At 37.6% G+C, this 25,832-nt stretch overlaps 2 protein-coding genes across 4 annotated transcripts in view; one reads left to right on the forward strand and one right to left on the reverse strand.

Annotated features, from left to right (window-relative positions):
* Positions 1 to 25,832, reverse strand: part of chrm2a (cholinergic receptor, muscarinic 2a) — a 77,664-nt gene that overhangs the window by 13,324 nt on the left and 38,508 nt on the right. The window contains exon 3 of one of the 3 annotated variants that reach the window (XM_044108746.1): positions 24,529 to 24,554. The exons of the other annotated variants lie outside the window; for them this stretch is intronic. The gene's annotated coding sequence lies outside the window, so the exon portion shown is untranslated. The remainder of the gene's footprint in view (positions 1 to 24,528; positions 24,555 to 25,832) is intronic. 3 annotated transcript variants of the gene reach the window in all.
* mtpn (myotrophin) overlaps positions 9,670 to 25,832 on the forward strand; it is a 162,827-nt gene continuing 146,664 nt past the window's right edge. The window contains exons 1-2 of the mRNA XM_044108760.1: positions 9,670 to 9,730; positions 12,354 to 12,506. The gene's annotated coding sequence lies outside the window, so the exon portion shown is untranslated. The remainder of the gene's footprint in view (positions 9,731 to 12,353; positions 12,507 to 25,832) is intronic.

Below are 25,832 nucleotides of genomic sequence, written 5' to 3' on the forward strand. Positions count from 1 at the left end.
TAATAATAATAATAATAATAATAATAATACTTGGTTGTAAACAATTGATGTAACTATTTTTTGGCACAATAACCTAAAAGCTTTTACGTTCCCACTTGCAGGATATTGTTTCATTAATTTTAAAATGCTTATAAGCTACTCTGCTGTTGGCCTGTCCTTCAGACAGGGATTGTAACAAAATCCTAAAGGAGCAGTGCTGAGGCATCCAGGTTTGTACAAATATTCTGAAAAAAAAAAAACGTGACAGGAAATTAAAACTGTCCTGATAACATCAAAGCAGAGAGAGATTCTTATGTATCCAACCAAAACCCTACCCATCGCTGTGAGGTGATGAAACATGGCTAAACAGTCTTGAGGTGGAGAGTAATTATGAATTTGCATTAATTTCCTCCAGCTCTTCTGTGAGGTGTGGATTATTTTTACCATTTAGTGCGTCCAGTTATGAGTCACCGGAGCCTTTAACTTCTTTCTTTTCTTTTTATTTAAATTTTGTATGTACTTACATTAGTGAAAACACAACATTTTAATCTCACCCTTACTAACAGATGTTGGATGAAGCGGGTCCTAAAAACTATATATTGGAGTAAAACCATTTACTTAAGCCACTGTCAGAGAGATGCACACAAATAATGTGACTCACTATCGATGTGAGCTCTCAGAAATGAATGTCACAGTGGACTTTCATCAAAATTTTGGATAGCAACCTTCTGCCTGACATGACATAATTAATGGTAAAACCTCTCTTGCGCAGGTGTGACAAATCCTTGAAAAAGCCTGCGCTCTCTTTCGTGCTCGTGTCAAGTGGGTATGAGGTAAGAGACGATAATGGAGAGTTAACAAGCAGGAAATGACATTCAAGCAGGTGGAAAAAAACAAGCTTTAATCTGCAGAGCCAAAGAGTTGGATTCCCTTCAGAGCCTGTAGGTGGCCATGTGTCACTGTGCCCCAAGTGCAAACAATGACACTGTCATAAACACACTTCTTTCAGAATAAAATTATATTTCTAGAACATATTAATGCAGATCATCTTTTCATTAGATGCCACCATACATGAATTATAAAAAATGTCTGTCAAAAGTGAATTATGCAACTCTTGAAGTTTTCAGAGCATTGTGAAGTGGAAGGTAATAATGCAGTTTTCATCCCGATTTATTCTGCTAAACCTATTTGTAACCTCTGAAAGGCTTTCTTTTCATCTCAGCCTGTAATTTTATTCATTTCTTTAAGTTTAGCTTCTTAATTCAGATGTTCTGTTTGTGCATTTAAATTATTCTCTGTTAGTTTCAGTTTTGCCATTTCTTTGTGTTTAGTATTTTGGTTCCCTCCCCTCAGTCTCCACTGCTTAGTTCTTGCTCAACGTTGTCCCAAATAAGACTCACCTGTTTCTTATGTCATTAATCCCATCTCCTGTGATTGTAAGGACTGGGAGCTTCCAGTTTCTAGTCCTGTTCTCCTCATGCTCTGATTTTCTGTTCTCTTCATTACCAAACCCTCTATTAACACATAGTTCCTAAGCTCTGGTTTGGATTTTCGTCCAGCTTCAAAGTCACAATATCTGCCACACATTTGAGTGTTTTATATGTAGGAAATTGTGAACGACGTGCATAATTTTACTTCCATTTCACAAACTCTTGAATTAAATAATTTTAATTCTTTACTTTAAAAAATGTGGAAAATTGCAAGGATCATTGATAGCCATGCTAAAGAGTACTTTTCTATGGAGGCCCTGAAGGGACATTGAAAAAAACCCCTAACTTTCTGCTGCACACCAGATATTATCTCATGTGGACCTGATACTATCTTGTGAGCACCAGATAAACTTTCTTGCGTGCACTAGATTCTTTTCTGTGCACAGCAGATAGTTACTTTTCATTGATGTCAACCTCTGCAACTCAATCACCTCTGACAATTCAGCAAGCAAGCAATTTGTTGGACAAGTATACTACATATTTCCATTTCAGTAAATGCAGCTAGTCCCAAATAATCTGGAAGATCCCATGAGGTACCTAGTGTGCATGCAAAAGTTTACCTGGTGAACACAAGACAGTTTATTTATTTATTTTTCTGTCAGTGTCCATTTAGGGGATCTACACTTTTTCCAGTGACTGTGCATGCTTATTTAAAGTCAGTTCACTTAAGATCCCCAGGAATACCATTTTAAAATTCCTCTTATAAACCTTCAGAGAATGTTGATCAAATTTTCTATTAATTTTTGAGTTTTGTAACAGTGAACTGTACACATCTTAAGTGTTGCATTCAACTGCTGCTGTTCTAGAAAGCTGTACAATTGAACAATCTGTTGCATAAACACGTCTGCAGAAATGTTCTAGCTATCTGTGGAGGAGAGATTAAAATAGCCACATGAGCCTAGTTATTTTTGAACAGATCCAGCTCAACAAAAAAAAAAAAAAATCATATATTGCCGTAACTGCAGCTGACAGTTCAGAAACCATCCTGTCTGGAAAATGTTGCAGGCCTTCTGGGAAGCAAAAATTAAAGAAAAAAAAGGGAAAACTGGAGTTCAGCCAGTAATGAATGTACAATGTCCTCAAGCTAGCTGGGCTAAGGTAAAGGGGGGACGAGTCAATTTTCCCTTGACAAGGAGGAGAGAGCCTGCAGCTTCTATATGACTTGACAAACGCCTTCATGCTGCCTCCTCAAAGCGCAAACTTTTCCCTCTCACTTCACATTAAAGACTTTATTTCATACACATAAAAAAAATCATTTTCTGATCCTGTTCATATTCATTGGCCTTTCTTATCAGATTTTCATTTTTCTATCTGAACTGTTTCTCAAACTAAAGCTAAGTGGTATGACTTTATAACCCTCTGATTAATGTGCATCTTTTTATAGATATTTTTAAAGTATATTAGATGTATTTCTAACCTGATCCATGTCTCCTGCTTATCAAAACATATCTTCTTTTTTTTTTTAGCTTTGAGGAATTTATCCAAGCTGATACATGACAAATGTTTTTTCTTACTTGGCACGCAAGGACATTTGCAGCAACCTTGAAACACGTTCATGATCAGAAAAACACACTGAGCAACATCTGCTCGTCAGAGTAACGTCTCTGGAGAAATTCTTCGGAACAACTGCAGCTTGCAACAGCCTGCATATTTGTGTGAGCCTAAAGGCATTAAATGATCAGGTTAAAAAAGTCTCCAGTCCTCTCTGTCTGAATTATTATTTCTCATTATTCTTTACACTGCATGCAAAAATGCTTTGAGCTTGAATAAGTGTATTGACATTTTCATTTGTTGTACCATAAAGACGAGCCCACTTTTGATTATCTAATCTAAGTCTTGTGGGAAAAAGAGAACAGCAACGATTGTTGTTGCACAGTGCAGCTCATGCCTTTCTGTCCATGGTGCAACTTCAACACTCAAAGCTTTGACTCACAAAACTTCTAAGAAACCTTAGTAATTCGTTAAGTGTTTCTTGGCCAGGAGAACAGTTGTAAACATGATAGGATAGCATGATGCATTTCTTGCTGTTTCTGCAGACCAAAATTTTTTTCCAAGTTTTGAAAACAGTAAACCAGATTGTACTGCCTCAGTAAGAGCTTTTTTTTTTTTTTTTAATCTGTCCATGATGAGATGTGGACTGGCTTGTTTCAACTGGCAGTTTCTGGCAGTCCACCAACTTCCCATAAAACTGAATGCATAAAAGTGCGCTTCAGAGTTGGCTAATTTAAACAATGCTTCATTATTCGTCTTAGTTGGATCATTTTGAGGCCTGCTGCACTGCGGCTGCATTTGGACATTTTGTTTAATTGAAATCTGCTTGTAAAGTGGCACCAGTAAACTGGTGTAATTGTTTCTATATGACTTAAATAGATCTCATTTGTGTAACTTTATAGCACATTTAACACAGTCTTGGGTGAGAGACTCACCAGGCATAACATAATGACCAAAATGGATGTCCTGATGTGTTGCTACAAAGCACCATGTGTACATATTTCTCAGAGAGAGCTTTAGCGTCTCTGAAGGTTTCAGTCTATTGGTGCAACCCACTAGACTTTCAGCGTGTTATGAATTGTGCAAACAGAAACATCTTACAAGCCAAGACAGACTTTGTCCCTGTCACTGGCCCGTCACTGTTGCTTTGTTGGTCTGCTTCTGATACACAATGACTGACCACAGGCTAGAAACACCAAACAAAATAAAGTTTTGGAGATGCTATGATCCAGTCATCCTGCAGTCACACTTTGTGCCCTGTCACAACCAGCTCATCGTTATTTTTTGCCAATTTTTTTCTGCTTCTACCACAACAACTTTGAGGACACCGAGTTCACTTGCTGTCACATAAGATTTTCTCACAAACAGTTGTCAGAATGAAGAGATAATCCCAAAGAAAAAATCCTCCATTTTGTTTTAAACATGTAAATATTCCCTTCAAATGAATGTTTTCTGTGGAGCCCTGGTCTGTTAGTTTTTAAAGTTTCTGTTTTGGAGCTTTTAGGGAGCACTACTTCAGCAGTTGTGTAAATCAAAGAAAAGGACAGATATGTACACTTCAGTTTTAATCTGTTGGAGATTTTGAGACTGCATGAATGAATTAGAGAAATTATGCCAGGCTGAATCATCTGCAAACAAATGGAAAGGTCACCTTTCATTAATGGAGTGCGATGTCGCCTCTGAGTAATGAGATCGCGTTATGCAAGTGAACACTCAGACTTTGGGCAGTGAGTGGTTCTGACTTTCTGACCAGACAATTTTAACTCCGGCCAATAAGCAATTATAGCCAACTCTACCACTAAAGTGTACTCATCTGTATAAACGTAATGTCACTCATGTTACTCTCAATAGTTTAGAGGGTCATATGTCATACAAACTGAGGATATTCCATGTGATGATACAAAGGCTATTCAACTCTGAGTGTGTGTGACAAGTATACAAATATTTAGGAAGTCGATTATTTTATATGAAATATTTTGTCCTTTTGTAGAAATCATTTTTCACTTTCACATTAAATGTTTTTTTTTTTTTTTAATAAAGCCATATTTTGTTGATCATGACGGTTTTGTAAAAGCAATTAAAAGGATAAAACATCCAAGAGGATGGATACTTTTTATAGGCATTGTTAGATATACCCATTGATTTTGTTTCAAGCTAAATGTGGGGAGGCAAACAAAGCTAATTCTTACAGTCCTTGTGTGTTTTTCCACAAGATAGAAAGTACTTCAGACTCAATATGTCTTAGTTTAGCCTTGTCTCGTTTCTGTCTCTGACAGATTATTACTTTCTTTGTGTCCTCTTCATGTTTCTGCCCTTTAGCAAGTATCTTGTGTTGTTGTTTTGGCCAAAACAACAACACAAGCCAAAACCTCAAGAAGAACATTGCTTAGACTGATAACAGCTTTGGAAGGGCTTAAAAGTACCCGTGCCATTTACTTGTTCTGTTCTCCCTACTTTATATTTTTCTGTAGAAATTACCCCTGATCCTGTTCTCTTTTAAGATAGAATAGAATAGAAATAGGATTTATTGACCTACAGAGGAGAAATTCAAGTGCAACAGCAGCATCAAGATTTGTAGGTTCACACAAAAGTTCCAATAGTGTTAAAAATACATAATAATAATAATAATAATAATAAGAAGAAGAAGAAGAAGAATAACATACTGCACACAATCACAAAAAAAATATTTTGCAGTTGCAGAAATCGATATTTCGCACTCATGATCCAGGGAATGTGCTACTGAGTGCAGCCATGTTCCTTTCGAAGATGTAATTACTGGTGTAGCAAGTGCTCCCATTAACTTTGTATACTCTGTTTTTGTTGTTGTTTCCTCATAGAAAGCACTCCTGCCTTTTCCCTAGAAAATACTGCTAACCCTGTGTTTTTTTTAAACATATCTCCTTCTGCTCATCTCCATTCCCAGCTGGATTTTCCAGATGGTCATTCAATCTGAGCCTGAAGTCCCTTCCTTTAGAACAATTCAATGTTTTCTCTACACTACTGTTTTCCCAAAGTGAGGGATGGCAGCCATGTCAATGTCTCAATGCAATTAGCTGAGCATCCTTAGACAGGCCAATCTTTGGGATGGCTTGGTGTTACTGTGAATAAAAAGAATAAGACAGTTGGATTGGAATTTAAACGAATTTACTTTATGTCATTGAATGTGTACTAAATTGATTTTTTTATATTTTTCAATATACAAATTCTAAGCTTGTGATGACATTTGTTCTAAATTGGTGCAATGTATAAACTAATTCATCGAATTTAACCAGTACGTTTATGAAAGGTAAAAAAGAATGATTGTTGTGGTTTTCCAGTCGGGAATTCAAGTAGGAGTTAAGTGTCAGTTTAATCTGCCATATTTCATAACACCAAGCCTCCTTTGCTTTCTCCTTATTATTCAGTCAGTCTTTTGTCTTTATAATTGTTTTTCTGAACACGCATGTACTCCATGTTTTCGACGAAAGAACGTTCACCTCTGCCATTTCGGTAAGCATTATGGTGCTCTTTTGCCCTCACTGAATCAGTGGGACTACCTAAGCACTCTTAATCGCCATGGCACCATCACTGTCACCCTGCTACTGTCCTCGCTCCTCTGTATGTGTCCCGCCTGTGATGTATCACACTGGCACCATCCCTAGATAGAAAGCTGTGGTGCTCATTAAGATAAGGAAAGATAGCAAAAATGAAAAAAAGGTGGAGAAAGCGGAGGGAATGAGATAAAGCCTCGTGCCTGTTGGATTTGTTCCACTTCATTGTTTTTGTATTCCTCTGCCCTCTCCTTCCTCCGTTCCCCATTCTGTCCCTCTTTCTCCTGTGATTCAGGGTTTAACAATAAAACAGCAGAGCCTTGTCACTCTTGGACAGGTTATTCAATTTACAATTAGTGTTTTAGATTTTCACCTTACGCCATTTAAATATAGACACATTCATCTGAGCACCAACAATTAAGTGGAATATGAGTTTTCTCCACATTTCTGTGTTTCTGAAATGAAGCACTGAGCAAAAAGCCACAAGACTATAACAAACTGTCAAATTCAGGGGGGTGTTATGGGACTTGCAGTCCTCGAACCACTGATGTATGAAGACACTCGGTGGTTTTTCACTTGCCTGTAAAAGAGGCAACTTCAGCTCTGTCAGATGAGACAAGGATGCCAAAGCCAGTCACAAGAGGCCATCAGCATCGCAGGCAGTAATCGGAGTTCTGAAGCCTCATGGTGTCGCTCAAAATAAAGCTGACAGATGCTAATCCATGAAAGTCAACCTTGATCCCAGTAACAGATGCATCATGGCCAAAACTGGTGGTGTTCAAACCTGACAGCCTGTCAAACGGGGCTGTTATAGAGACAGGGAATTTCAACAGGATTCCCTTATGTGACTTTCCTGATTAGATGAGGATGTCAGCTTCTTTCATTTGTATGGTGATGGAGGGGATTAGTGTTCGATGTAATATGATATCTGACTTGTGATATTTCATCTCTTGTCTCACCCTAATATCCTCTCTAAAGAGAGTCAATGCTATTCTGACAGCTTTCCACATTATCTTTGTGACTGAAGTGCTACACCTATTGATTGGCAGACCAATGCATTGTTCCAGAATTTTTAAGAAAGGGGACTTAAATATTAGATTCAACTATCGTGGGATCACACTTCAGACCTTGAGAGGCTTTAACCAAGAATGGAGTTAAGACCGGTTCTTCCAAGACCAAAACAAAGGCCAGGGCCTAATGTTGAACTTCAACAATTATTTCAGGAAATTTTGTACACCATTCTTTGCAAAGAAAATCAAGCTGGTCCCTTTTGTAGGTTGGATTCCACCAGTGCTGCCTCTTGTCACCAATCCTACTTTTGGTATTTATGAACAGGACCTCAAGGCACATATCTTCTACCATGCAAGGTTAGTCCATGCATGAAGTGGAAGAGCTCAAGTTTCTTGGATATGAACAAAGGCATGATGGAACTACAAGACAGACAGAATGATTGAAGCAAAGAAGGAGTTTTACCCCAAAACAAGTGTGGCACGATGTCGGATAAGAAGATAACAATAGATGGATGAATGTTATAATAAACCCGTAGTTTCTATCAAAATGAAAATTGTAATACTCTCCCATTCACTTACTTCCTTCCATGCCGTAGATATCCATTATACATTCTGTGCTGTATCTTAAATACTCCTGATTGACTCTTTCATTTGCTTTACCATAGGAAGAAGTCCCACCTGGAATTACTAGTCATGAGTGTAGCTGCTCATTTAAATTATGTCAGTGAGGTTTAAAAGAATAATTAATGATCTGAGGGTTTCATTTTCCTACTAAAGGACCACAGTAAGTGCTGCTGGCATGCTGTCAAAGATTTGCTTTTTTTTTTAGAAGAGACAATTAATGAGGCATTCTCAAAGAAGTTTTAGTAGGTCTTGAAATTGGATTGATCACGCATTGATCTTTTTTGCATTGTTCTCAAAGGAAATAGATGACATAACTTTGCATTGCTTGTCAAATATCACATAATTTTCTGAAAATCCAAACAAAAACACTGTTGTGGATTTATTAAGGGGAAAAAATGTGGGAAAAAAATGCTTTGCAAAGGGATGTGTGAAGGAAAGCAATGTCAGCTATGTAATTAGCCCTGTTTAGTATGTCCTCCCTGTACTTCCAGCGTTTTATTCCCATATGACCTGACTGACAGCTTTATTTTTTGTGGAAAGCTTGCCGCTGGACTTTTGTTCTCAAAGCTATTCTCTCTGCCATTAAAACATGGCTAATTGGTGTTTCTCATCTAATTCAGCAGAAACACTGCACCTCACCCCGCATCTCATGAAAACACTGAGCCTTGAGCAAATCAGATCCCCTCAAATAAGCTTTCATTAGCAGACCTGCCACCATAATGGCTATTTGGTTGATAATAACTTATGAAAAGAAAAGAAGCCCCAAAAAAATCTGGTATCAGTTTCGACTTCATTATTTTTTTAATTCCATCTCTTGCCTGTAACCAAAATCTGTGGAAACATTTTAACAAATAAGTTAAAATTCAATGTTTCAATGCCAATGATTAAATTTTTTGGGTTGATGGCTTAAAAATATATCTATTTATTCTTTGAAGCTAAAGCTGTAAATTGTGCATTTATTTTCTGACTCTCACCAAAGCATCTTCTCAGAACAAGAGAACGACTCTCCATGAAGTCGTTGTGTCAAAATGGGTCAAAAAGAGTTTACTGGTTGACTGGAAATACATTTTTATGCTGATGTATTTGTAAAGGAGTGAAGACAAGCTTCAAGTAAATAAAAACACTAAGCATAAATAGTCTCCTCAACATTATTTTTCTTTTTCTGTCCTTAATTCATCATTGTCATAAGTTCTTCAGTGTCGTTTCAGTTATTTCAGTTATTCAGTGTGATTCCACATACAGCCACTAGGGGCAGCAGTCGAATTGGTGGCATATAAAATGTTGGGCACACAGAGGAAGAATAAACCTTCCTTTTACATGCTAATGGAAGCTTGTTTTTTCTGTATCACAGGTCAGTAAAAATGTATTTTGATTCATATGTATTGTTTACCTTGTAGAGATGAAGAGGTTGTAGACTGGAGAGTCAACTAGTTTGAGTTTGTAAGTTGGTCCGATAGCCAAGCAATCGTAAATTGCTTGGCTATCGGTCGGATGTCAAATGCTAATGGAAGCTCAACATGTGTGTCTCATTTTTCTGTATCGCAGCACCACACGTTGAGAGGACAAACACCCTCAGCTTTACCCTCAGCCCATCCAAGGTTGCCAGGTAAGATTTTACTTTTCTCCCACAAGTGGGAAAGACTTTAGAAGTCCATGTGTCTCTGGATACAACTTGTTTTGTTTCCCTACATGGACAAATTTTCTTTAAAACATGGAAATGTAATAGGAAGAGACGCGTTGGATTTAAGGTTTGTAGGGTTTCATGAAAATGGAGTTTTGCTCAAACCAACCAATTTATCTGTGCTTAAAATGTTGGTTGCCCACTTTATTTCTATGATCAGTTATGAATTGCGTGAAATATGAATGCAGTCTTTGAACCAGCTTTCTTAGATTCACATAAAGGGTATTTGAAACGGCAAATAAGGATCAAAATATGTCAGATTACTATTATAAAAGAATATAGCTACATTCCCCATTACTTCAAAAATCATCATTGGCCTTTTCTCAGCAGGGCGGCTATTCCTCAATAGAGTTAGATTTTTACTCTTGTGGTCATTCACGCCTCAACCACAACTTGGGCAAATGATTTTTCTTCTCTGTAGAGTTTTTGTTGACACTGAATTGGAGTAAGCACACAATGTTTAGATGTAGATTCTTCAGCCACATCCATCTTGATTCAACAACATCACAGGAACAGTTTCACTTTGGGTGGATGTTCGACACACACCTGTTCAACTCACAAGTTAAACTTTGCTTGGATACCGACTAGTTGTATTGCCAGTTGCTAGTGCAACTAGCAGTCATATTCAAAGACACCCAACTTTGCAGCAATGTCCTCTGTCTTAAAAGAAATATTATATGCAATGCTTTATGGTAACACCTGGAACAAGGTGGATAAACCTGGCATTGTTTCTCAAGGTGTAACTATCTCCGGTCTGTGTGTGGGATTCAGCCACTGATGTAGTCAAATGGGTGCATATAAAAGCATCACTGTGAAGCAGTTACAAATTGATCATCTACATAAAAAATCAACCTAATTAAAACACTCATTCTGCCAGTTCACCTTACTTTTCAGAAACACCTTCTCAGAATTTGGCAGAATCCACTTCTACCAACCCAATTAGATTAGGTTTAGATTTATTTAATAGCAAATGAAATTACTCCTTTAAATTTAAAATTGACTGGATTTTCTTTAATATTAAAGCTTTCTGTTGTCATTAAAATATAATTGCTAAATTCTAAGCTTACACACTGATAACTAAATTGCAAACAGGACTTTGTTGCAGCACTCTTGTTTGTTTTGATCCCACAGAGTAATTCCCCTTATCTTGATTGGACATGTCCAAGTTAATGAAGCAAGTGAGGATATATTGAAGGGATTATTTGCCAAAAAAGAGTGAACTACTTAATCATTGTTGTTTCCAGCCAGCAGGAAAAAGGCTCATGCAGAGCCAGGCATACGCAAAACTGATCCTCACAAAATGCACTTAGCAGATTTAGAATTGATATGGCCATAATAATGTCTCAAATCTATGGTCAGAAAGGATTTAAAACTACACTATAATTGTAGAGATATGGGCAAACATTGTAAGGATCATCATAAGGATCAGAAACATCATTCTGGTTGTAATCTGAGTCCTAAAATACAAAATGACGAATGTGACTGCAGAGACATCCTCTGGTCCTTATCGAGCCATTGTCTCAATGTCATTAAATTGTTTTCCTACTTTCATATATGATAACTCTTGTTGTAGTTCAGATTGATTTATGTCTGATCAAAAATTAAGTCACTGCATGAATCTGCCAAGTGGTCTCAAGAATATCTTATAAATCTCTCTGATGTTTTTAAATTCGCCTGGGCAATGCATAACATTTTTATTTTTTAAATATTGTTTTTTCATTAGCAATACACAGAAAATTGTCATAGTTAAAAAAAATCAAAGCTTGAAAACAACACTGTGTTTAGTTAATGTATGACTTAATGAACCGTGTCACTGAAATAAATGAACTTCTCAAGAACAATCTATTTTTTCAGCATGCTCATTTTGCCAAAGGTTAAACTGACCCTGATTCGAATGAGAGAGGGGATTTGCTAGGGACATCATCTCCTTCAAATAGCAGTCTTGTTTTAATGGATGCAACTTTCAGATCTCTGCTCTAATATATGAACCAAATGTCTGAATTCGCTCATCAGCAGTCATTCAGCTCTGCAGAGGCCTGGTAACGAGCCATTCATTCGTTCAGTTGTGTTGGAGAAGAGATGAATCTAAAAGTTGCAGTATAATACTCAGTCTGTCACCACTTATTTAGGATTAGGTTTGTTTATAATGTCTGGCACAAATTTTATACATAAATTTAGCCTTTTATTGCAATAAGAAACACTTTTAGTTATGTGAAAAAAGAATTTCCACAGAAAAGGGCTTTTAAAAACCTCTGCATTAATAATAAATGCAAATGTTTGTGTTTGTTTTATACAAATAGGATAAACTAATGGAATAAATCTAACCATAAAACCAGAAGAAGTCCTTTCAAATTCCAGACAGTTGGCTCAGACTCCAAGTACTTAAATGTCCAGGTTTGACAGCGACAATAAAAAATTCAGATGAACTACAGTGAGCTCATCTAACATATAAATATATATATATATATATATATATGCATTTCATATTCTAGTTTTTTTACAGGACTGAGATTCATTCTTATTCCTTTTGTGATATTTTTTTTTTCAGACCGCTACCAGGTTCCTCCTCTCTCATTCACACACACACTCGAAGATAATTGATCAAAGTGAAAGGCCAAGAATATTCCCATCTCTGGAGAATAGATTCAAAACCGTCAGCTCATCAGAGTGCTGCAATCACAATGTCGGTCAAATTGAAAAGGTACGTACAAAGGAATAGAAGCAGCTATAGAAAAATACTCGATCATTGCCAGTGATAAATCAAACTCCCTGAACTTGTGTACATGTTTTTGCACTTTTTTCATGGTATTTAAAGTAAAACTGTTTTAGTTAGTCTTATTCATTTTGTCTTGTTTTGCAGAACTTGCACATAAACTAACAATAATGAAGTGAAAGGGTTTAGAAAGCAGAATATAATGCAATTGGGTCAGTGTTGCAGCCTGTTACATTTAATAATTATAAGCCATTTATTAGTTTTAAAAGAGAAAAGCTGTTAGAAGCAAGAAATGATGAAACTCTGAGAAAGTGACTGTTGCACCGAATTGAGTCCTATTGAAATATTTCAGCAATATTTTTGCCCCAGTTAATCTTTTACAAGAATGGATCTTAACTTTCTGAGTTAATTTTTACCATCGCCTTGTATTAACTTTATCACAATTTATTTATTGTTTCATTGATTGTAAGTATTCTTAGTGGCAATCAAAAATAAACTACAGTTGTGATTTAATGTGTCAACTGACTTTTGCACTTTGTTCATCTTCCACTATCTGGATTGAGAGCTTTTCTTATTTATTTTTAGAGTAACCTTCACATTTTCTATGGTCGTTTTCAATCTATTCATTTGAAATGTCATCCTAGAATACCAGATCTGTGCTGCACTCCGGTTTCTGACAGAAGCATACAAACAGCTCAGCCTTAGGTTTCTGGTTTGCGTGTAACAGCAGAATATATTCGCTATGCCGATTTTAAAAAAAAAAAAAAAATTTTTTTTTTTTTCTTTAGAGTAAAAATGACTAACAATAACAAAGAAGGAAAAACTCATTCTTTAAGGTATGTTTTTAATTCAGGAAGATTTAAATTTGTCAAATGTCTTTCAACCTTTTTCTGCGTGCAACTTGCATCCGATCTGATCCCACCCACCATTTCACAGCTGCAGCCGTTCAGTCATTAGATAACCCAGCTGAACATGAAAGAGTGAGACGACATAAATGCACCTGAGCTACTCAGCCACAGCTTCTCTTTGCCACAGAACAGAAACATCACATAGGCTGCACATGCTCCATGTTACTGAAGCTAAAAAATAGATAAAAAAAAAAAAGATTTCCTTTTCAGAACATATTCTACATTGTGGAGGCTCAGTCGTGAAACAGGTTGCTGTAAAACTCATGCGTCTGCAGAAAGTCTTCCTTCCACACACTTATTTAGCTGCAAGTTAAACTGAGGCCAAATTATTCTTGAAAATCAACATTCACTCAAATATTAAAATATTCAGGTCAGATCTAAAGGCAAAAGCTTCTATTTGAAAATAAATTTAGACAGTAGAGTATAAAAATGTTAGCCAAACATTTTATTCTTATAGTATTTTACATACGATATGAGCGTTTTGCAAACAAGCACATCCTAAAATAGAATGACCAACCATGAACACACACCAGACTGTTTTGAAGTCCACAGTTCTCTTTCTGACATCTTCAATGTTTTTTGTGTTTTTTTTTTTCATAAGAAACACGAGATCTCTTAGGTGTCTCTAAAATACATACAGGTTCATTGTTGATAAATGCTGAGAGTTAATTAAAAGTTGACAAAGCCAGGACAGAACTTCCCAAATGTTTGAAAGACATGGATATATGTGCATTTTTCTGTTTTGAAAATGTACTAATCATCTAAAAAAAATTACATTGTTTTGGGGGAAAGTAGTTTGTTTTGGCTACAGCTATCATAAGCAAATGAATAAAGACTTAATTGCTTAGAGTGGAGAGATTGTTTTTTAAAAGTAATTGACCAGATCTTTTCTGCGTTGCCTTGAAAACAAAACAAGGGTTTTGCAGAGTAACATCATTGTCGATACTCTCACATTCTAATTTGAAACCTGAGCTCAGTACACCTCTGAAACAGGAGGCGACTGAAAAAGAAATTTAATTTCAGGTGGATAATGGAGGTTTAACGGTCCCTAAAAAAGCCTCCTATGTTGTGTTTGCTTGGTTTAATGCTTTTGATTTGTTTGTTTATTCTCTCTCCGTGTCTCTGTGTGATTTTTTTTTTTTTTTTTCCATGGCTCCCCTGTGGTGCAGTGCTAAATGAAGTGAGATCTCCACACACAGACATATACACATGCACACACACACGCACAAAGTGGCACTCTTGTCTCACAGCAAGGCGTGGGGGCAGGATGGTATCCATCACTGCAGCTTCCATCTCTGGGGAGAGGATTGATTTTTGGGCTGGTTTGCATCATATAAATGTCACAGCTGAGGTGCAATATTTTATATTTCTTTTGGTTTGACAGAATCTGAAAACATGACGTCCACTTTTCGAAAGCGATGCGGAGATCAACTTAATCAGAATTCACTTTTGGCCTAAATCTTAGTAGCAAATACTAAAATGCACACATTTGAGGACAAGTTCCCTGACCATTGAAATGGCTGGACATCCAGATCATTCCCATTTAAACTCTGGATTTACAAGCAATGAAGAATAATTTAGTTTCATTGGTTCCCTTCATGCCCCTCTCCCACTTATCTGTGTCCGTCTCTTAATCAGATTAGAACATTATATTTGAGGTTGCTGGCTTAATCACTGTAATAAAGGGTCACTTGGGACCATTGCTGCCCATTAGTGTCATTATGGCTGCAGCTGAAAGGAGGGGGATTCACAGATATTGCTTGATCACCGCTGTTAGGAGAAGGTGAGCATCTACGTCTCAGGTGAGACTATTGATCTGTTTACTCCCAGATGAGACGGCGGGACGCAACGGAGCTTGCCAGCATACAAGAGCTATAAAAGGGTACAAGTATTCACTGAAAAGGTTGGAGTCCTGTTGTGTAACTGATTAGCTTCTTCTGCTGTAGTTCTCAAGAGCACTTTGCTAACGTGATTTGTCTTGTAACTCTTAAGAGCAAGTCTAAGCTACAGTTGGACAGATTCATGGTTCAGGTGTAAGGATTTTATAACAAAACCACTATCAGTCAAACATTTATGGATGAGGTAGGTGATAGCAGCATCATGTAATAGGGATGCTTTCCACCAGCAGTGATGGTGAACCAAGTCGGAGTTTATTGGAACAGATAATGGGTCAGGGAAAGGTGTTATAAGATCCATAACTCCTATGATAACAACCTCAAACGTACAGCCAGAGCTGCAATGCAGTGGTTTAGACCAAAGGGTATCCATCAGTGTGAATGGCCCAGTCAAAGTCCAAACTCAACTGAGAAACTGTGAAAAGATTTGAATATTGATATGCAAACAAACAATCCATTGAGTTTTCTTACTTGAGGTTTTTGTGCAAAGTTGCGGTTTTAAAAAGTAAGTTTACAGGGAGGCTAAGAAAAATGCCATAATACCTTTCCGATTTTTATTTGCAAAAAAATTTGATAAGTGTAGTTTTTTCCACCTTATAATTATATGTTAGTTTGCATTGGTCCATATGCACAGGAGATTGTGGTTCTAATCTCTCAAAATGCGAAGGTTCAAGTAAAGGATGCTCTCAGAGAACTGTAGCTCTGGCTGTCCAATAAATGGGTAATGCTACAAGTAGAACTTATCAAATATGGATGAGAGCTCACTGTTTCGAGAACAGATATTATTTCCGTTTGGTTATTTCTCAAAGTTCAGTCGCGCAAACTGACCGGCCATGGCCCAGAAAGATGGTTTTTGTTAAATCTTTGGTTGTGGAGTGCGTTTGGTCTTCTTTTGCGATGTCAGAGCGCTGAGTGGTTTTAATCTACAGGCCTCACGCTGTCATCCTTTCACAGCACAGTGGGTTTGATGAGCCACTGCTAAGCCCTCTGTGCCTGCCATGGCAGGAAGCGTCCAGAAGCACTGCTAGGCGTTGGTCCAGTTGGACGACTGTTAACACACTCCAGGGGCTGGCATCAATATGCTTCACTCAGCTATGCTGCTTTTATGTGGGATGGAGGATGAGAGGGAGTGGCTCTGCCAATTTGATTTACAGCCCCAGATTAGCAGCTGCATCGAATGCTGGAGGCTGTCTTCCTCTTGTGCATCTGAAGAGACTCTCTTAAAGAAGGACTTCTGCAAAGTTGCAACTAAGTTTTTAGCTAAGAGCTAGGATGATATTTAAAACCTCATTATGCATGTCAAATCCCTCCCCTATCTGTTAGCAAGTAAAGTGAAATGAACAACCACATTGTCTGTGAGCATTAGGCAGATCTCAAAAAGTCATGAAAGGGCTGTTATCTATGACCCCTTCGGTAATAACAGAAGCAGCGTTGTGCCTCAGACAGCAGAGGCTGCTTTGTGCAGAAAGTGAGGCCGAACTTTAGTAATGGGTCAATGCACAGCCTTAGCAGAGCGCTCCTCAGTGCATTCTCTCTTCCTTTCTCCCTTCATCTAATGGAGGTTTTTCCTTGCTACCAAGTTCACGCCTGTATTTGGTTCTGAAGGCTAGATTTGATATGTTTAAAAATTGTTATGACAAAACGGAATCTAAGTAGGATGTCATTTTGAAATTAGAGATGTGGGCGTTCTTTATGTTTCTTGCTTTCAGGGTCAGTTCCTTTATACTGGCAGTCATCTTGAGTTGGACTTGTCCAGTTAGTTGGTCCGAAAAGACAGACCAACTAACCATCAGGGAACTGCACTTCCAAACCAACTGATATGCATTTCTGTCATCATATCTTCATTAGAAAAGAGATAAGTGCACTAATAGAGATAGTCTGTTCTATAGCTATATGAAAATGTGATGGTTAACATGCATGGTTAGCATCGGAGATCTCACTGATTAGAGATCAGTTGCTTTGACTGATCTCTGAACATAAAGGTCACATGGATGCAGAAATGTTTTCATTGCATGTAAACATAATGTGACCAGTAAATCCATATTCAAAAGTAGTGCATCAATTGAAGTCATTTTTAAAACTAAACCAGATGCTGTGCAGTATTAAAAGATTAGAATTTATGATGGTTAACACAGATTTGCAGTAGAACAGTGAAAACATTCTCCTTGGTCATTTATGCACCCGCTGTGTATGAGGCTGCTACAAGAGTAATCCTGAGTCCAATTTAGAAATAAAACTGAGAGCTCATGTAAAACCTTCAGCAAATTTTTTAAAACTTATTACACTAACTAGATATTCATCCTTGGAATCCGTTTTATTTACTATTCTACATCCACATAGCTGAAACACAACAGCATGGGGTCTCTCTCAAAGCAATATCCTCTCTAAACTTTTGTGTCAAACCCAAGTACACATAAGGAATAAAAGTATACTTAAATGATATATTACCACTAATAACATTTTATCCCCTTTGGTGCTATTTTGTCACAGACAGAAGGCAATTTTACAGTTCCATTTAGGATCATAATTTGCAATTATGCTGTGGTTCTGGTGTTATGATTCTGTCTGTGGCCTCTGATACTCATTTGACAGAAACAGAATGATTAAAGTCACCAATCAGCTTGTGGTTTGAATTTTTCACCCCACAGACGGCTAAAGTAAGAAAAGGAGGACTTCATGTTGTAAAACAGAGGCTGGGTGACAGTGAAATTTTCATTATCTGAACTGTTGGTAACACACAGTGATGTGAAATAAGCTCCAGCCTGTTGACTGGAGCGTAATCAGGGTTTATAATGGGGGTTGTAATTTTAGCTGGAATGAAGGCTGGTGGATTAATCACTGTAAGCAATAATTCTGGCTTCTGTTTGAAACTGAACTCAACAATTACTTTATCAAAAAAACTTTGGACTCTAGCTTATTAAATATCCAGAGAATTAAATTCTGAAAATGGGAATTAAAGGTGATGCAGTGATGATCATGTTCAATTCCTCTGAAGGAAATGACACAAAGTCAGGCTAGGTTATTCTGACGAATGTCTGAGATGTGGACATGTGACAGCACTCTCTGCCTCCCTTGGAATATTGATTAGATAGGAGATTCTTCTCTTTGCTGGCCCTTAAATTGGCTGAGATGAATGGGAGTGTAACGATAATGGCCAGGGAAACCGTAATTTACATTATGCTGAAGGAAAGAGACGGGAGGAAGGCCTGTGAGAAATGACCAAGCTGGGCAACGTTGATCACATCTAATTAATGTAGCATGCTTGTTCGTTTAGTGTAGGCAAAACCTTAAAAGCCTCCTACTGCAGCAGAAATCTAACAAACGGCACCAAGAAATACCTTATCCTCTGCTGCATAAGACAACTGCACTATGCAAGAATCTTCATGCTAAACAACACAAATGATTTCTCTCAAAAGAAAGTAAAATGAGGATTAATGACGACATTTAATTCACCTTTAATTATTAAACAGCAAGCAAAGTTTAGCGAGGTTTAGGAGATTCCTTATTTATTGCACTGCAGTGCTGTTTCATGTGAGTCTTTCTGAAAAGGCTGAACAAAGCTGCCCTTTCTATTTTTAAAACACTGTCCTGATGAACAGGCCATGAATTGGCACACAATCTGTCAACTTGCTCAGACCTGATCAAGGTGAACTGACATTGAGTAGCAAAAATGAGGATATTAAAAGCTTGAATAGGATCATTTGTGGCGTTTTGCCAGCCAAAGCGTCTCTGAAAACCTTCCTGAACAATGCCCTGCTGCAGTTGTGGGATTGCTTAACACGATTACCAACAAATCAAGCTGTCTGAATGTAGCTCATAATTTTACACTGAGCAGATGAGAAAGGTGTGTGACAGAGATTAAAGGAAGGAGAACTGTGGTGAGCCATGGACAATTAAAGCCCTAAACATACCCACTGTGCTTATTTTCATAATGAGCCTTCAGACTGTGGCCATAACCTACAGCACGTTATGTTTGTCCAAGAATTTTCACTAAAACTGGGACTATCAATTGCTTTTTTTAAAATTTGTTTTTCTTTTCCTCAGTCAAGTCTCTAAAAAATAAATACAGAGATCCCAGACTTGCATGGCTGACTTGTTGTTTCACCAAACATGACAGTCAACTAAGATATTACTATAACCCCACACCCTGACTCTCTGAGCTGGTACCAAAGCATTAATTTTCTTAACGTGACACATTCACGTTGACTATTAATTTGCTCAGTTTTACCAGAAATCACTATAAGTCAGCTGCAAGTACCAGCATGATGAGGTAAATCTTCCTCACCGGCGTGCCCTTGGGATAAATGAGTGACAGTAAGTAAGAGTAAGTAAGAGAAATTTGTCCTTACTGGAAAATGTAGAGGGGTAGGAGTGGCATCCCAAATGTATTTAATTTTTTATAGATGAACATAAAAATCAGATGTGGAAATTTCTCACAATTGGACTGAAAAGTGTAAGTTAGGACATGTCAGTCCCAATTTTAACCAAGTTCAAGCACCATTTATTAAGCCCCTAAATTGTATTGTTTGACCAACATTGATGTATTAAATGGTTGAGGTGATTTATGTTTGACTTAACTTCCCATTGGACTAAAGGGGGGTTTAAGTCTTCTGTCATAAAGAACAGCAGATCACCTTTTTCACTAATGAAAGTCCCCAAGTATCTTGAAACATGGCTTACGCTGAGGCTCGGGGTGATTGTATGCAAACATTTAAACAAGACCTTACCTATTTGTTTTGTACTGATTAGCTGTTTAATTTTGACTCATCCAGTCTTTGTTGTTCCATGAAAATTTAATGTGAAAGAGACGCTAAGAGATTGGGCGTAATACACAAAAAGGTTTAATGTCCAAATCAATCTGCAGGACGTTTCTGGATTACCTGAATGCTCAGATGAGAAATGGACTCTATCATGGAGGAAGGTGGCAAGTAATCTCTCACAGTTTAGCTGCTTACTCAAGTTGAAATGTATTATGATGTCGGACATTAATCAAATCCTGACACCTTACATTCATAACAGAGACATGTATCCTTTATTCCCCAACCAAAGCCAGTCATTGTCCTGATGTAGCTCATTGTCTGTCTGTGTGTTGAAGCTTCTTATCAAACTGCAACATTAGCCATTTCACTGCAGGTATTTATTTATTTATTTTTTATTTTTTTACAAATGCATTAATGAAGCGCTTTTAAAAGTTTTTCTTTCTTACAAGAAAGAAAGTTACATTTTACTGTATCATTCTGTGTCAGAAATAATCGTGTTGCAGAAGTGCAACAGGATGTGTGGCGAGAAAGCTTATTGTGACTTTATCTCTTGTTCTAGACTCCCCACTGGCCACTCATTCATTCTGTTTAGAAATTTACTGAGTGCTATTGATGTGTGGAATCGAAACCCTCATAGGGGTGAGAGCTGTCATAAATGTTAACATCTTGGACACAGTGAGGCTGACTGCAACTCTCTATGGGTCTGTATCCGTATAGAAACATTGATCTAACACAAGCAGCCAGAAAGACTTGTCGGCAGCAAGAACAGAGTCTGTCACTGATGTAAATGTATTGTAATTCAGTGACAGAGGGGGGCTTTCATTTACAGGGTCGTCATGAACACTTTGAAGTGTGTGAATTTTTCAGATGGTTGAGTATCTGGACACATCGAAAGACAGATGTGACTCTGGTCTAATTCCAGTCATTTTCCCTTTACTTCTTGCTGTTATTACAACCCCTTTTTTATTTGTTTGGCAATCACTGCAAGAACATATAATTAAAACAGGAAAGAGTTAGAGGACAGGAAGTGAAAGGGTAAAGAGCAACAATCTATTCTTTACTGAAGGGCATCAATTTAACAAGATAATAAGTAGGTTAAAGCAGGAAATGCAGGGGCAATGCAAAAGATAAAATTTAAATTGACGTTTTTAAATGATGTAATAAAGTTAATTCATTGAAGGACCATGATTAAGTTAGGTTTGCCTTAAAACTTCGAGAAAACGGAGTGAACTAAGTGTGAAAAAGGACAACAGGATGACAAATCAAGACAAAAGTAGCAATAATGTCACCAATTCTAATGGAAGTTCAGAAAAATAAAGATTTAAATGATTATCTGTTCTTTTGATAATCATTCAAAACTCTTTCTGCAGTGAACTAATCTACCTGCAATTCACCACAGTGGTGAAAGACTGTTTTTAACAGTAATAAAAAAAAGTCCTCATTCAAGTACATGTCATACTGTTGGTATTTTTCAATTTTGGATCATTCTTTCATTGTCCTGTTGGAAAAGTGTTTCAAATAGAGACATTGTTAAAGTAAAAGTGCTCAGTTTTTTTTCCTGTGCTTCCATTAAGCTGCCACACATCCATTCCATATATTCCATTAGATTTTTTTTTTTTTGCAAGGAAAACAATCTGTTTTATGTTTACAACAGCCAGTTTCATTCTATGGTTCCAGATGGCATGCCATCATTTATATATAGTAATGTATTTCCATTTTAGTGGCTCTAATGGATAGTTTTGTGTCACCAAAGAGGTATTTTGAAATCATGTATCTTTATGTGTCATAGTTTCAGAGATTACGTTTTCTTTCTATAAAATATGCTTTCCCAATTGACAATGACCCTATAACTAGAATATCAGGCATACAGGTGCTCTTTAGTCTTGTTTGAGAGTAAAAAAAGGAAGATGGACGAATGTAAAACTTCTTATTCATGAAAACAAACTTTGAAGTCTTTTCAACTGAGGTTTGACCCATTTTAAAAAGCTAATTTAAATCTTTACTACCAACAGTAAAAATTACAGGCTTTGTCGGCAGCAGTGCAATTACAGCTGGAGTGGCACGCACTCTGATATCGAGTTCTTGTAGAGCAGAAAATTGCATTTTTACACTTTACTCACATACCAACTCCCTGCGACATGTATGCAAATATTGTGGTTTGGGAAGCAACCCACCATTCCACCATTGGCTGGTAGTAAATGATTGTTGGTTGTTTTTTAGATTTGTATAGTATACATAGTAATGTCTGTACACTGAAATGTGCCTCTTCCTGAGAATATGTATTTGACTGATAATAGCCCCGGTGAATGGTAATGATCTGAGACTGCAACCTTATTTTCTTCCTACTGCTAATGCTCAGATGACTAGTCACACATTATGTGATTCTTAACCCCCCTGCAGGCAAATGGTGTCTGAGCATAATACCTTTTGTCATTATACTACAGTGCAGATTGATGGGCTGCTAATGTCCTCTCCTGGTTGATGCTCATGGAGCATTTTTCACAGGAGTGGCTCTGGACATTGTAGGAAATTTGACAGATATAAACAGGGCCAAAAGAAAAAGACATTTGTCACATCACACCAACTGAAATTTGATCAACATTATTACCTTTTTCATTGAGGTACCAGTTTCCTTTTTAAGGTTCTGCCAAATTGTTAATCTGATGAGTGTGGATTCCGGTTGGGCCATTGCAATAGTGAATCTTTTCTTTTTTAGCCACTCTGTGTTAGATTTGGTGGTATTCTCAAGACTGTCCTGCTGCATGATCCAGCTTGCTTTAGCTGTCAAACAGATGGTTTCAAATTTGATTCTGGAATACAGAGGATGTCACGCTCGGGGATCTCAGTAACTTCAAGGTGCCCTTCATGGTGCCCATGCTTGACAGCTAGTATGAATTATGTGTGCCTAGTTGCCGAGTTTGTTTTTTCCCCCCAAACATGGCACTGTGCATTATGGCCAAACATCTCTATTGTAATCCCTCCTGTCCAAAAGGTATTGCTCCCTCAGTCTCCTGATTCAGATTCAGCCTTTCAAAGGTAATCTGTGCAGCAATTTTCTTTAAAGGAAAATAGGCTTTTCCTGGCAGCCATTTAAAAAAGCCATACTTGTGCAGTCTGTGTCATTGTTCTGTCATGAACGCTTATTTCCAGCTGTCTTTGGGCAGCAGGCGGGCTGTGGGCTTGAATGTTTTTCCATTTGAGAACCATCATTATGTCCTTCTTCTTGTGTTAACATCTTGTGTAGTGATGCTTTTATTGTTCTTCTAACAAAAAGGGCAATATTATATGACGTGAATAATTCCCATTGCTTTTGTAACCTATTCATTGGATTTGTTGCAACAGAATTCAGACAGATCTGGGAAAATACAAAATGCATCGGTCTGTATGCGTGGATGAAGCAGAATTAGGCAACACATTTCCAGCTAAAAGCACAATGAATGCTACCAATTCAAACTTGATTAATCACATCACAGTAGTTTCACGCTATTATTATATCAAGATTTTTGCAATGCAAAGTGACATGGCCATGATTACCAGGTGATATAGTCCTAACTGCTGGTTGCCACGACAATTCTTTGCCACTTTTGTTGCAATGCACTCAGGGAGTGATAAAGGTCAGGAAGTGAGGATCGCCTCAGGAAGCTATTCTTGGCCTTAGCTTTGGGCCATCCACATTCTCTAATTGTCCGAGTCAACATGTGACAAAGGCTTAGAAACAGCAGTCCTTCACCCATGCTGCACATGGCGGAAGAGAAGAGTTCATATGTTGACATTTACAACCTAATTAAAAGCAAGAGAGGAAATGACCTATAAGGGGTCAGATTCTCGCTACACACAGGTTGTTACACTCAACTGAAATAATGCAACAGCATCACCAGAGTTGAAAATCTGCTAATTTTCATGTCTACTTGAATTTGGAGCTGTCAGAGCTCTCCCAAAAATACATGATCATAGATGGACTTGAACCAGAACATACAGATAGTAAAGTACATGTATATTTGCACATCAGGGTGTTATTTGTTCAGCAGCCCAGATTGTGGTACCTAGGGCTGAACAAGCAGCTGTCACATTGAACTCGTCAAACACAGACGTGCCTTTTAGCAAAGTATTTCAGTTTTGCTGGCAAACAGTGGACATGAGCTGTGCTGTTTCAGAGTAAAGGACTTTTTAGAGGATGAGCTGTTTTCCACATCTCATTTGTCATTTTCTTTCACAGACAGTGTGCTGACTAATTTCGCAACAAACATACAAATGATAGATTATAGACACAGTGAAGCTGCGGAGGATTTTAGCTCTTGTGAAAGCATGATTTATGAATTGTTTGCTCTATAGATAATCACTATTGTGTAATAACAGAACTGCCTTAGAGAGCAAGAAAGCATTCTATAAGCATAAATGTTATTTGTGATTGTATTTCAGTAAAGATTACAAAAGTTGTCCTACTTACAAAATTTGTTTGTTGATTCTCGACCGCTGCAAATGAATAAATACAATGAAATGATTAACCAACAAAACAACATATGGGCTTATCAAAGCTAGCAAGACATTGCTATTCACCTAAATTGGCAGACTGGGCTAGAAAAGCAATAATCAGTGAAGCATGCAAGAGGTTCATGGTAACTCTTTGATGCACACAATATGTTCCCCACTTTGCTGAGGCAGCCACTCCATTCTGTAATCTGTATTTATTCAAATGTCCTTTTGTGTCCTTCCTTGCAAAGCCCAAGATCTCACAATACAATCAACGCGTCTGTATCTGCATGTGCAAATATTGTACTTGTTGAGATAAGCTATACAGGTCCTTCTTTTATGGCAATGTGAATGTTCGGTGGAGAAAAGTAATTTCCAATAAAGCTGTTACCTGGTTTATTGTCGCTCTCGTATTCTTTCCATTCACCATTATGAAAATTCATTTACTGCCCGTCTTTTCAAGTGCTGCCCCATTTCTGTGACCAGTGTACTTGTTTTTGTGTGTGTATTAATATTTTGCAGCTGAGTTTTTCCATCTTATTTTTATGGGTAATTGGCTATGCAACCCCTGGAATCAGGGACCTGCAGGCGACACGGGGATGGAAGAAACTGCAATCATTGAAGCATGTCAGACCTTTTTTCCCCTCTCCTTCATTCAATGACTGCATCTGATTTATTTATTAATTTTTGTGCTCTCCTTCCATTTAAAAATGCATCATAATCTCCTGAACCATCTCTCCCTCTCTTTTTTGTGTGGCGGTGTAGTTGCTTTCCTCGCTTCAGTCTTGCCTTTCTTTAATTTCCCTCCTCGTTCTAACTTCTAACTCGGTGGGAGAGTGCACCCATATCTCGATTACACCAAGAAAAAGCCGGTGCAATTTCCTGCAAGATTATAGTGATGGTTTTGCACAATATCAATCAGAGCAAATGTGGGTCTCAAAATGCTCCTCCGATACCAGGATGTTGAGGAGGGGAAAAGATGGTTTGGACTAGTGGTCAAAACGTTTCACCTCAAATGACAGCCTTGAATCATTTCCTAAAAATCACTGTTTTTAGTTAAATGAAACATGGAGGATTAAAAACAGATTTTGCAGCCTGACCGACAGCCAGCCGGATAAAGACGATGGATTTCTCCAAAGGCTCCCTGTTTTATTCAGAGAATATTTTCACTTGCTACTGCGAAGCAGGTCACATCCCTCTGACCTCAGGACATTATTACCCTGTAATCATGTGTTGCTCTGCATGGCTACATTTGTTATTTCCCTTTGACAGCCTAATGTA

This window comes from Gambusia affinis, linkage group LG23 (assembly GCF_019740435.1).
Source record: "Gambusia affinis linkage group LG23, SWU_Gaff_1.0, whole genome shotgun sequence".
NCBI classification, from domain to species: Eukaryota; Metazoa; Chordata; class Actinopteri; order Cyprinodontiformes; family Poeciliidae; genus Gambusia; species Gambusia affinis.